The 11,883-nt window shown below is 39.5% G+C and overlaps 1 long non-coding RNA gene across 1 annotated transcript in view; it reads right to left on the reverse strand.

Moving 5' to 3' along the window:
* Nucleotides 1–10,690: 10,690 nt before the first annotated feature.
* Nucleotides 10,691–11,883, reverse strand: part of LOC118762357 — an 11,493-nt gene continuing 10,300 nt past the window's right edge. The window contains exon 3 of the long non-coding RNA XR_004998104.1: nt 10,691–10,835. This is a non-coding gene — a long non-coding RNA (uncharacterized LOC118762357). The remainder of the gene's footprint in view (nt 10,836–11,883) is intronic.

An 11,883-nucleotide genomic window follows, 5' to 3' on the forward strand; every position in this document is an offset into this window, starting at 1 on the left:
GTGCTGCGGCATGACTTTGCTGATCTGAAAGAAAGTCTCATCTCGCTTCTTTCTTGAGACTCCATTTGATGAGCTGCTGCATGCGTTTGCTGATGTTGGGAATGTCTCAGCCGTTCGACATAGGCAATCAACCCCTTTAATTCTTGACAATGCACGAAGGCATGCGGAACAGATTCACTGTCCCGCGTGCACCTCGGGCATGAAGGAGGGACGCCAAAACCATGCCGTGACTGCCTCCCTCGAACTGGTAAAGCCCCTCGATAGATCAAGCAAGCCAGGGATTTCTGAAAATTATCCAGGTACCCCGCCCTGAATGTCCTACCGAAGAGACTGGTTAATTGGTTTCGATTGTAGCCTAGAGTTTCCCCTAGGACGTCATCAGACTTAGCCACTACTAACCCGCTATAGAATTCCGCAGTGGTAGCCTCGTTGCCGGTACTGCCTGCCCGAGAGAACAGCGTAAGTGCCTATCTGCACTACTTGTGCCAATCACCCATTCTAGGTCTCCGCGTGATCCGTGGACCCAAGTCCCGCAGGGACTCCAATTGCGGAAAGAATAACTTGACATGCGGAGACTACACCCGTTCATCATCCAGGTAAAGCCAGAGATGTCCCAACCTCAATATAAGTTTGAGCATCATTAGCCAAGGCATCCCTAACCCACCTTTTAGCGGCTTTTGGCAGCAGATAGAGCGCCTCACAAGTGATGGTCTCCTACTCCACAAAAAGCGGAATAGAAGCCGTTCCAACCTGTTCAGCCATAAATTGGGGCAAGGCACGACGTTTAGGCGGTAGGTTATCACATATGCAATAAATGCATGTGCAACCCCCTCTAGCAAGGATAACGTCCTTCCAAACTAGATCCGGGTTAGGGCAGCCACCTTGCCTGTGACCTCGCTTCAATTTTTCTCTATCTGGAGGTCTTGACCGAACCAGACCCCGAGCAATTTAACAGGACCCTCCGTCCAGCGATCCACGACGCTGTTGGGAGGAGTTGACTTGCCTCTCCAGGTGCTGAGCTGCAAACCAACTGATTTTTCCAGGTTAACTTTTGCACCTGCCACCGTCTCGTGTCTTCTGATGGCGTCCTCTACCAAAGGTAGCTGCCCTTCGTCCGACACGACGATGGTGACATCGTCCGCGTACGCCGTCACGCCTCTTCCGTTATACAGATCACGAGGACGGCCCCCAGCCGCCTCCAACATCTGCAGCAATGGCTCAAGAGCCTGTACGTACAGAAGCGGAGACAGGGGACAACCCTGTCGGACACGGCTTCGAGAAGAAACCGTTCACCCAGACCACGGATTCGATGTTGCTATACATAGCGCTGATCCAGCCACGAAAAGTCGGCCCCAGTCCAGCCGCCGCGAGGACAGCTCCCAGGTACCGATGGTCCACCCTATCGAATGCCTTAGACTGGTCCAAATTCACTAGTGCACCACTCTTGCCAGGAACTTTACTAGCCCGATCTAAGGTGTAGCGTATGAGAGGAAGGTTGTCGTGTATCGTCCTTCCTGGGATGGCACAAGTTTACACCTCCCCAACCAGATCGTCCACGACAACTCTAACTCTCTTGGCTAATACCTTGGCCAAAATCTTTAACTCTGTATTTAACAGAGTTATGGGACGGAAATTATTAATGATTTCCCCTTGCTAGAGTCTTTCCTTACTAGTGTCACAACTCCTCGGCTCACAGATTTGGGAATCCTCCCATTCTGCTGCCATTTCTTGTACACACCAGCCAGTATTTCCCCGAACAAGTCTGGCATACATTCGTAAGGTAAACCATCAAGTCCTGGAGACTTATCCCCGGGGCACTTAGAAAGCACCTCGATCTCCGCAGCTGTGATCGGCCTATCACAGCGCTCAGCATCACATGTCGCGATTCGCGGTCCACCGACCAGGAAATCCTGTAAGGCATCCCCATGATCCAGTAACCAGATCCTTGTCTATGTACCTTATCTATTTGCATCCTACAAGTCACTAATTTGTGATCCGTGTAGGAAACGTAGGTAAATTGTGGACAGCTAAATCTAGTTCTATCTCTAATATTAACTATAATTCTATCTATGTAAGACCGGATTGATCCGTCGTTATTACTCCAAGTTCACATTGGAAAGCTCGGATAATCCAGTCTGTATCGATCTGCCAGCCTATATCACTTAAGCAGGTCTACAAGGCGAGAGTAATTTGTCCTATTAGTCGAGCCAATGCTGTCCTTACGTGCATCGAGGACAGCATTAAAATCTTCTAACACTACAATAGTCTTTGATGTTACAAGAAAATTTTCCAGGCGCTGATAAAATTCATTTCGTTTGTAGGCGCGTAAATGCCAATTAACCTGAAAACTTTAACACCAAATGTTAGATCCAGAACGACCAGCTCGCCTTCTGGGTCTGCAAAGATTATACGTTTCTGCAGAGTCAAGTTTTTCCGGAGCGAAACTACGACCCCTCCACGTCCTTCGGTCTGGTTAAGAGACATGACTTTCTCATAGCCATTCAGGAGGGACGAGAAGGACTGCAGCTTGTCCAACTTAGTCTCTGTAGCGACCATCACATCTATTCTATGTGACCTGAGGTCGCTGAGGAAACAAGCCTGCTTCCACTTCGAGACCAGGCCACGTACATTCAAACAGCATATCCTGAGTGTAGTCATCTCTTAAATGAAAAACGAAAAACGAAAACACGGCTTACCTTTCACAAGGTATTTGTCTGAGAGTGACCGAGTTAACCTCGCCGTACTCCTCCAGACTTGGTTCAACCGGCGGGTTAATTATTTTTTGGATTGACCCAAGCTCCGCAATGTCTCTGGGATGTACTTTTTTCATATCGTTGAAAAGAGTTCTTGTTATTTTCCCATATGTTAGTTCTCCTTCTTCATCACTCCCACCAAATATTTATTAGTGTTCTAGATCAGCACTGTCACCATTTCTGGTCTTTTTCCCAACAGTTTTGGTGGCCTGGTACAGGCCACCTTTTCTGTTGTTTCAATTTTTTCCGCTGTGGCTTTTCTGGTCACCTTTGCGATTTTGTTTTCCCTTTTTTGTGTTTTTTTTCAGGGGTTACAGCTTTAGGTCTTTTCTTAGAGACCACCTGGAACTCCTTCTCTTGGGCCACCGCTCCTTTACTGCTGGTGGTAGCCCTCTGGGTAATGGCCTCCATGGCCGGGGCTACCACCTCACTGATTATTTTTCCACTGGTTGTAGCCCCCTGGTTAATGGCCTCCATGGCCGGAGCTACCACCTCACTGAATACTTTTCCACTGGTGGTAGCTCTCTGGGTAATGGCCTCCTCGGCCGAGGCTACCACCTTCTCATTTTTATTCCTTATGTTGGTGGTAGCCCCCTGGGAAATGGCCTCCTTGGTCGGGGCTACCACTTTCTCGTTAGTGGAGATAACTTCCTTGTTCTTTTTTTGGGGAGGCCCACACTCGGCCCTCTGGTACCCCTTCCTTCCACACCGGAAGCACCGAGGTCTTCCCCTTCCACATGTATTATTAGGGCTGCTTCCTCTGCTATCAGTAGTCTATCTGGCAACTCCTTCAAATCCGTGGAAGAAGCTTGCACTAAGACTTCTAACGATTGTCTCTTCCAATTCTGGAAGGGACATCTCTTCACCTGGATCACCCCCAATTTCTCCTCCCTATTGAACAGGAGCATGGCAATAACCCATGCTACCTCAACACCAGGAGGGATATTTGAAATTTTTATCCGGGACGTCCTGCGTCCTATATATAATGGCAGCAATGCCATTTTATCGTTTTGCAAAGTCCGAGCGGAATACTCTTTAACCTTTACAGCCGATTCGAACCTCGTTTCTGTCGTTGCATATTTATTCCCTCGGCTCAGGAAGGCAATATCCTTCATAACTGACACGAGGCACTCTTCAATGTCCTCTTCTTCGAACCATGTTACTTGCTTATTTGTTAGGCAGAAGGTTTTGTAAATGACAGTCTATTTTCCTTTTTAACAGTAGTAATTTCAGGTGGTGAGGAAAAATTTACTTTCCCCGTTACTCTCAGAAATGTTTCCGAATAGAAGCTGAATATCAGTTTTTTTCAACGTTATGATTTCATGCTGTTGCCCAACAGCAGCGGCATAATTCATTTGTGTGGCTACTGCTTCTGCAGTTGGTGTCATACTGACACACAAATTTAATAATTTCCTCAACACCGAGGAAATAAATCCTCTACAACGAGGCTCAAAAATATAGTTTATACAAATCCTCTCCTCCTTTGATGACAATAACAATATTACAAACCGTCAATCAAATATTAACGATAACAACAGCAGAAAAACAACAATAATAATCCTGTTAGCAGGCAACAATAATTTAAAACCCACCAATATCTCTCCACAACGTTAATCAATCTCAAAAAAACAGATGGTTGGGACAACGGGGAAAAACATATCAATGTTAATTTATTTATGCATGTGGACAATTCTATGTCTGTATTATTAGACAATTTATAAAGATTTTTAAAAGAAAATTTAAAAATTTGCAAAAATCCGGTACAAATTTTTCATAGTTCAAAACGTTGCTACTTTTTATTCAACCTGGTATAAAGCTTTATAATACTTATTTCGACAGAGAATGATAGTTTTTAACTGTTAATTTTTAATGGTGAAGGTAAATCGACAGTAGTTTAATACTTTCATTTACTTTGTAGATTGCCGATAGGACATGAACGTAAAATACAGAGGGACGAAGCTTTCCGGTGTTCTACTGTCTTTTGATTATTTTTCTAATATTGGTACAATCTGTGAATTCATTGCACGAGAGGTGTTATTGTCAACTGGATTAATCAAGAACATGACTGGTGTTCATATTATCGCCAATGTAAAAAATAGAGAGCAAAATCGATGTTGACGATTGATTGTTAAATTCAAAACGTAAAGGGATATAATCTAGCCTTGTATATCTCGCACTTAAAACAACTTTTGTTATTCTGCAATCTTATAGATGATAACATGTTAAAATAATGGTAAAAAAATATATAAAAAGATTGGATATTATTTGTGCATGCAGTATATGTAATTTTAAAACAGACGAGTCAGTACCAACAATAATGTTAACACTAGCAACAGGAACGCATTATGATACGCAGTATAACGAAAAAAATATAGCTACGAACTGGAGGTAAGAATATCCGTGCTTGGAAATTTATTGTTTTCAACACGTCCAAAATAACTTACAATACGAAGTTTCACTGTTTAGAAGTATTTTCATATGTGTAATAAAAGACTTTTAGTAAGCATACTTGTTCCATTGACTACAGAATCTCCATTTTGAAATTGGATTTCGTCAGACGGAATAACTCATGGATGTTGTATTTCTTTAAATTTCAACCTATCATGTTTTTATATCTTTTATTGTTTGCCTTGCAAAATGGTGAAAAAATACGTAGGTCTTCGAAAATATTTCTTCGTTAGATTTTCGTTAATGAAATTCTTAAAAGTACTTATAAGCGTATCAAATTAGCTGAATGTATGAAGATATTCGACATTGGTACAAATTAAGTATATTTTAATAAATTAAAAGGAAATATTTCTTAAATAACACAACCCAACAGCCATTTATTTGTCAGGATTTTTTTTTACCTGATTTGAAGGTCTTTTTATATGCTGAATCCAAAAATAGAATCCGTTTCTTTTATCATCATGTCTAGATTTCAAGTTACCCAAACATCTCAATTTTCGCAATTTTTTTATAAAAACACCAATCCATGCCTTTTATGTATGTAGGACCGTGGAACCTGGAAAAAACATTGGATGATCAAAGAATGCCCGCAGCGAACATTTGCTCCAGGGTTTTTTAAGTGGTTGAAGAGCTTTTAGTTCAACCAGAAAAATTATCCTGTCTCTGTTCCATATCAAACTTGGCATTACGAAGCAGTTTGGTAAAGGTATGGATAAAGACGGACCATGATTCTACTATATCTGCAGTACGTTTCCCAGTCCGAGCAGAGAAAAGATAAAAGCTGGAGTATTTAATGAGACTCAAACCAGAAAATTGATAGTAAGTTCAATGAATTGCAATGAAGTAGGAGCATGGTATTCATTTGTAATTGTTGTAAATGACTTTCTGGGCAACAAAGAAGTCACCAAATATACCAAAATAGTCGACACCATGCAAGAGAACTTTCAGAAGTTGAAAACAGATATGAGCATAAAGCTGTACTATCTCCACAGTCACCTTGATAATTCCCTGAAAGTCTTAGTGACTCAAGTGACTCAAGTGACGAGCAAGGAGAATTATCAAGGTAGACGGGACTTGCATATGATGGCGGACTGTTGCTAGAACTTGGACTGTGATCTTCGTGAGATGCAGTACATAAGAAAATTATCCAAACGTAAATCCATGGAAAATTAGGCCTAAACTACGATGTAATTTGCCTGTAGAAATTTTAAGATTCTTTTGTTAGTTTTTCAGTAGAATTTTAAGCAAACATTCTGGTTTTGAAGAAAAAAAACAATTTCTGTGTATGTTTAAATGTTATGTCTGGTTCCGTATAAGCTGTTTTATTGAAAAACAGTGAAATTCTATGGATCAAGTATCTTAAAATCTTGACGTGACGCTAATAAACGGATGTCATTTTTGGATCCTGTGTACCAAAAAAACCCCCCAAAAACACTTAGTTCAGGTCCAAATGTTTGACAACAGAGAAAGAACATTTTTGTTGGCCCGTGTTATTTGCACTGCTATATTATGAAATATTTCTGAAATGAAAACTGAAATATGAACTAACGTAGGAGCTTCTACGTGCCAGAAACAGCACCTAAATCACCCTCAAATCAGATTTTACAGTATTAAATAAGGACACATCAGATGATGCAATCGTATATAATCCTTTAAAATGACGGATAAACACAGCTTGAACGTTTCTCACCATATTTTTGCTCGATCAGGATTGATATGGGAATGAACAATAATTGAAAATAGCAAATGTTTGATGAATAAGTCTATTTGTTTAAAATCGAACAAACAGCAGTGGTTGTTTAGCTCCAGACTAACTTTGATCAAGATCTTTGAACAAAGGCATTCTTTACATAACCATCTTGTCATATCATCAGAGTTGTGTATCCAGTATATTAGCGAATACATCCGTCCTAGGATATAGTTGATTAAATCGATTCCTAGACCAGCGACCGTGGAGGCGCAATGGCCCAGTGGTTAGGGCAGCGGACTCGCGGTCATAGGATCGCAGTTTCGATTCCCAGACCGGGCGTTGTGAGTATTTATTGAGCGAAAACACCTAAAGCTCCACGAGGCTCCGACAGGGGATGGTGGTGATCCTTGCTGTACTCTTTCACCACAACTTTCTCTCACTCTTACTTCTTGTTTCTGTTGTACCTGTATTTCAAAGGGCCAGCCTTGTCACTCTCTGTGTCACGCTGAATATCCCCGAGAACTACGTTAAGGGTACACGTGTCTGTGGAGTGCTCAGCTACTTACACGTTAATTTCACGAGCAGGCTGTTCCGTTGATTCGGATCAAGCGGAACCCTCGTCGTCGTAACCGACGGAGTGCTTCCATACCAGCGACCAGGCTAGAGGTCAGATTGATAGCTCGGGTAAGCTGAAGTTTTAAGCAAATACATAAACGTACCATCATATTTTAGTTTCGAATAAAATATTAGAATTTCATTCATCCCCTAATAGCTCCTAGAAATATATATATATATATATATATATTAATGGGTTGGTTGAATGGGTTATTAAAGCAACAAGTAATGTGAACGTGAAAAGGACTATATACATGAATCAAAATCTGATTTTCCATGAGAAAATATGGTGACCAAAGAAGCTAAAGGAAGTCAGTCACCTTTTTCTTTTTTACCTAAAAAATAATTTACATCTAACTGGGTGAAGGATTTTTTTATTGCTCCCAAGAGGAGTTGGTAATGTACCTAAATATTGCTGAAAAGGATTTTAACATTTCCAGGCATAAACACATTTCAACAGATAACATTTATTTTATTTTTATGTAATCATTAAAAATAAAGTTGTACCTTTCTTTTCTCTTATGGTGGGCATAATAAACGTAAATATATTCTATATATTTTAAGGTAAATTATCAAGTAGGTAAAATGAATAGAACAAATTCTAACTAATATATCTAATCCCAATGCTGAACTTTCTAGTTATGTATGTATGTATGTATGCATAATTCATTCCATCGTTTCTTATGGAAATCAAAAATTTCTTTGTTTTTCCTCACTTAAAAATTTTTTTTTATCACGTTTGCATAGAATAAGAATATATTCGAAATGACCATGTTTTTTTTATTACATATTGAACTTATATGTGTCGCTTTACGACCGATGTTTTTTGAACACGCTTTTAGATTAATTGCATTCCGAAGTTAAATAGTTTCTGTGGTCTGAATATCTGAGCACATAGTGATCGATATTTCCTTGAGAACAGGATTTGTAGTTATTTACTGAATATTCAAAGGGCTTAATTCCTTATGTTATTATTGCTGTTAATTTTTTTTCTTCTTCTTCTTCTTCTTCCTCTTCTTCTTCTTCTTCTTCTTCTTCTTCTTCTTCTTCTTCTTCTTCTTCTTCTTCTTCTTCTTCTTCTTCTTCTTCTTCTTCTTCTCTTCTTCTTCTTCTTCTTCTTCTTCTTCTTCTTCTTCTTCTTCTTCTTCTTCTTCGTCGTCGTCTTCCATTTTTGTCCTCTTCTTCTTCCTTCTATCAGGTCATATATATATATATATATATATATATATATCAGGTCATCCCATAAGTTCTGTCTGAATTTTGAATAAAGAAAATAAGTGATCAAATGTTATATTTAATTCAAATTTAATGATTATCTATGACTTCCTTTCATCTATTTACAAGCTTTTTTAATCCCATCAATGTAAAACTCTTTTGGTTTCAAAGCGAAGAACTCTAACATGTCAGTTTCGACCTCCTCCTGGCTTGCGAAAGTTATGTCCCCCAAATGATTCTGTAAACTACGAAACAAATGGTAGTCTGATAGGAGCAAGGTCGGGAGGATAAGGTGGATGAGGAACTTTTTCCCAACCAAGCTCTTCGATCTTCTGTGATGTGATCTTTGCAGCGTGGGGTCGCGAATTGTCCTGATGAAACATCACTCCTTTTCGATTCACTAAAGCGGGTCTTTTTTTCTTCAAAGCGTGATTCAAACACTCTAATTACTGACTGTAAACTTGAAGCATTGATTCTTGCATTAGGTGGTTACAATTTAAAGTGAATTACTCCTTTGCAATCCCATCAGATAGAGAAAAGAACCTTTTTTCCATGAAGTTCCCTTCTCAGTTGTGGTTGAGTTTTTTCTCTTTTACCAAGCCATTGTTTACGACGTTTAACATTTCGATAGAAGATCCATTTATTGTCACCAGTCACAAGTCTATTCAAAAAGGGTGAAATGAGTTCGCGAGAATGGAGAGAAGTGCAGATGTCAACTGGGGATTTGCAGTTGCTTTCGGACAATTCATGAGGAACCCATTTTCCAAGTTTAGGAACCTTTCTAAGTTGTTGAAGATGACCATGAGCAGTTGCTTGGTTTGAACTAAACTTTATTACCAATTCCTCGACTGATAAGGCAAGATTTTCTTCAAGTAATGCCTCAAGGAGCTTATCATCAAACTCAACTGGACGTCCTGTTCGATTTTCATCTTCAAGGCTGAAATCTCCACTTCTGAATTTTGTAAACCATCTTCTGCAAGTTCTTGCATTCAAGCATTTTTTTCCCATAAGCTTCGTCTGCAGAGTTTCTTTTTCTTTTTTGTACTCATAAAGCATTATGTACCTTAAATACTCTTTGGATACTTTCATGTTAGAAAGGGTCTTAATCAAAGAATTTTAATTCTATTATTCTGTAAAATAATATTTAATTAGTTTAAATGTACACAAATGCATAAAAATAATTTTTAATTCCATTAAATATTCTAAAATACAATTAAATTTCATTCAATTTTAAAAAAGGTAAAATCGGACAGAACTTATGGGATGACCTGATAATTGTATTTTTTGTTATTGTTTCTATGAATAATGTCAGTCTATTTCTTCATATCTATTTTTTCTATTTATTTTCTCTGTTGTCTCTTTTCACTTTTATTGGGATTGTTATTTCTGTTATCGATACAAGAATGCAGTGGTGAATGTTTCCTTTCAGCTACTCTGAGTTGATAAAATATATACTAGTCATATACAGTGGTTGATTATTCAATCGCTCGTACTCACTTCGTAATAAATTTGTAATTATGAGTCAATATGAGGGTTCGTAATACCATTGCAAAAAGCGGCGAGCTGGCAGAATCGCTTACTCATCGGAGAAAATGGTTAACAGTATTTCTTCTGACTCTTTATGTACTGAGTTCAAATTCCACCGAGGCCACCTTTGCCTTTCATTCTTTCGGGGTCTATTAAAAAAAAAAGACAAAGAAACCTAGGGTCAATGTAATCGAAAGGGACAACCACAAAGTCTTGAGAGCAAGACAGCTCCATCGTCAACCACTCCAAAAACTGAACCCAGGGTGATAGTCCAGTGACCAAGACAACGATATTGATAACAACGTGATGGTGGTGGGGGGTATTGTTTGGGGTGGAGGTAGCCCTTTATATTATTGTTGCTTCTTAGTCTCAAGCCAATCCTCATTCACCTAATAGCCTTTCTTCCATAGGCACAAGGCCTGAAATTTTGGGGAAATTACATTGATCCCAGGGCTCAACTGGTACTTATTTTATCGACCCTGAAAGGATGAAAGACGAAGCTGACTTCGGCAGAGTTTGATTGCACAACGTAAAGACGGACGAAATGCTGCTAAGCATTTTGCTCGGCGTGCTAACGATTCTGCCAACTCGCGGCCTTTCATTGAGCTATATCAAAGACACTCATTCCCCAGGGAGCCTCATCCTTTAGTTACATCCTATCCTCCTGGAATTCTGAACTTGGTAATGCCATTCCAGAAAAAGCATCATGTAAATTATAACTTTTGAAATAATGTGTGTGTGTGTGTGTGTGTGTGTGTGTGTGTGGTGTGTGTGTGTGTGTGTGTGTATGTGTGTGTGTGTGTGTGCATGTACGTACACAGCTGCACACATACACACATACACATTATTTTAGAAGTTAAAACTTACATGTGGCTTTCTCCGGGTCAGCAGTGCCAAGCTCAGAATTCCAAGAGTATAGGATTTAACAAAGAGACGAAGTTGACTGACGTTCAGTGAGGAAAAAGTGTACAGTATGTCCTTGATGTTAGGCCAACGAGGTTTAACTTGACACTAAACAGCAGCGGCAATATAACTGACCACCTCCTCCGAAAGCAATACTCTCACCATCACAACACACGTTGTTATCAATGTTATCGTCATGATCACCGGGCTGTCATCCTGAGATGCTTTCTCCCCGCATCTTCTCTCTATTGCATACTTTAGGAATGGTTGCCAGTGTGTAAGAATGTATATATGCACCTGCCTATTTAGATATGAAAAAGTATGGCTTTGAACCTGTGTACTCTGTTTGCTTCTCTCCTACTATACATTGTCCTTTGGATTTAGTCATGCCACTTATATTTTTGATAATTTGCATAACGGAAACATATTAAACATTTAATAATATTCTTTGTATTTTTTGCTAAACATAAAAGAGGTGGATTAACAAGACAATATAATTTTTCAACAAGCTGTTATATAATCCTGACAATAATTTTCTGAAACGCGTGTATGTTTTATAAGACATAAAATATATGTTTCCCGTATTTTATTCCAACCAGCAGCCTATACCGTGGTTTGATGCACCGTGTCATACCGGACTGGATATAGGAGTGGGATGCAAGACCTACCAAACAGCCTTAACTTTGGTTACGGTTCGCGTTTCACAGCGCATATCTATCTATCTATCTATCT

Source organism: Octopus sinensis, linkage group LG2 (assembly GCF_006345805.1).
Source record: "Octopus sinensis linkage group LG2, ASM634580v1, whole genome shotgun sequence".
Classification (NCBI taxonomy): domain Eukaryota; kingdom Metazoa; phylum Mollusca; class Cephalopoda; order Octopoda; family Octopodidae; genus Octopus; species Octopus sinensis.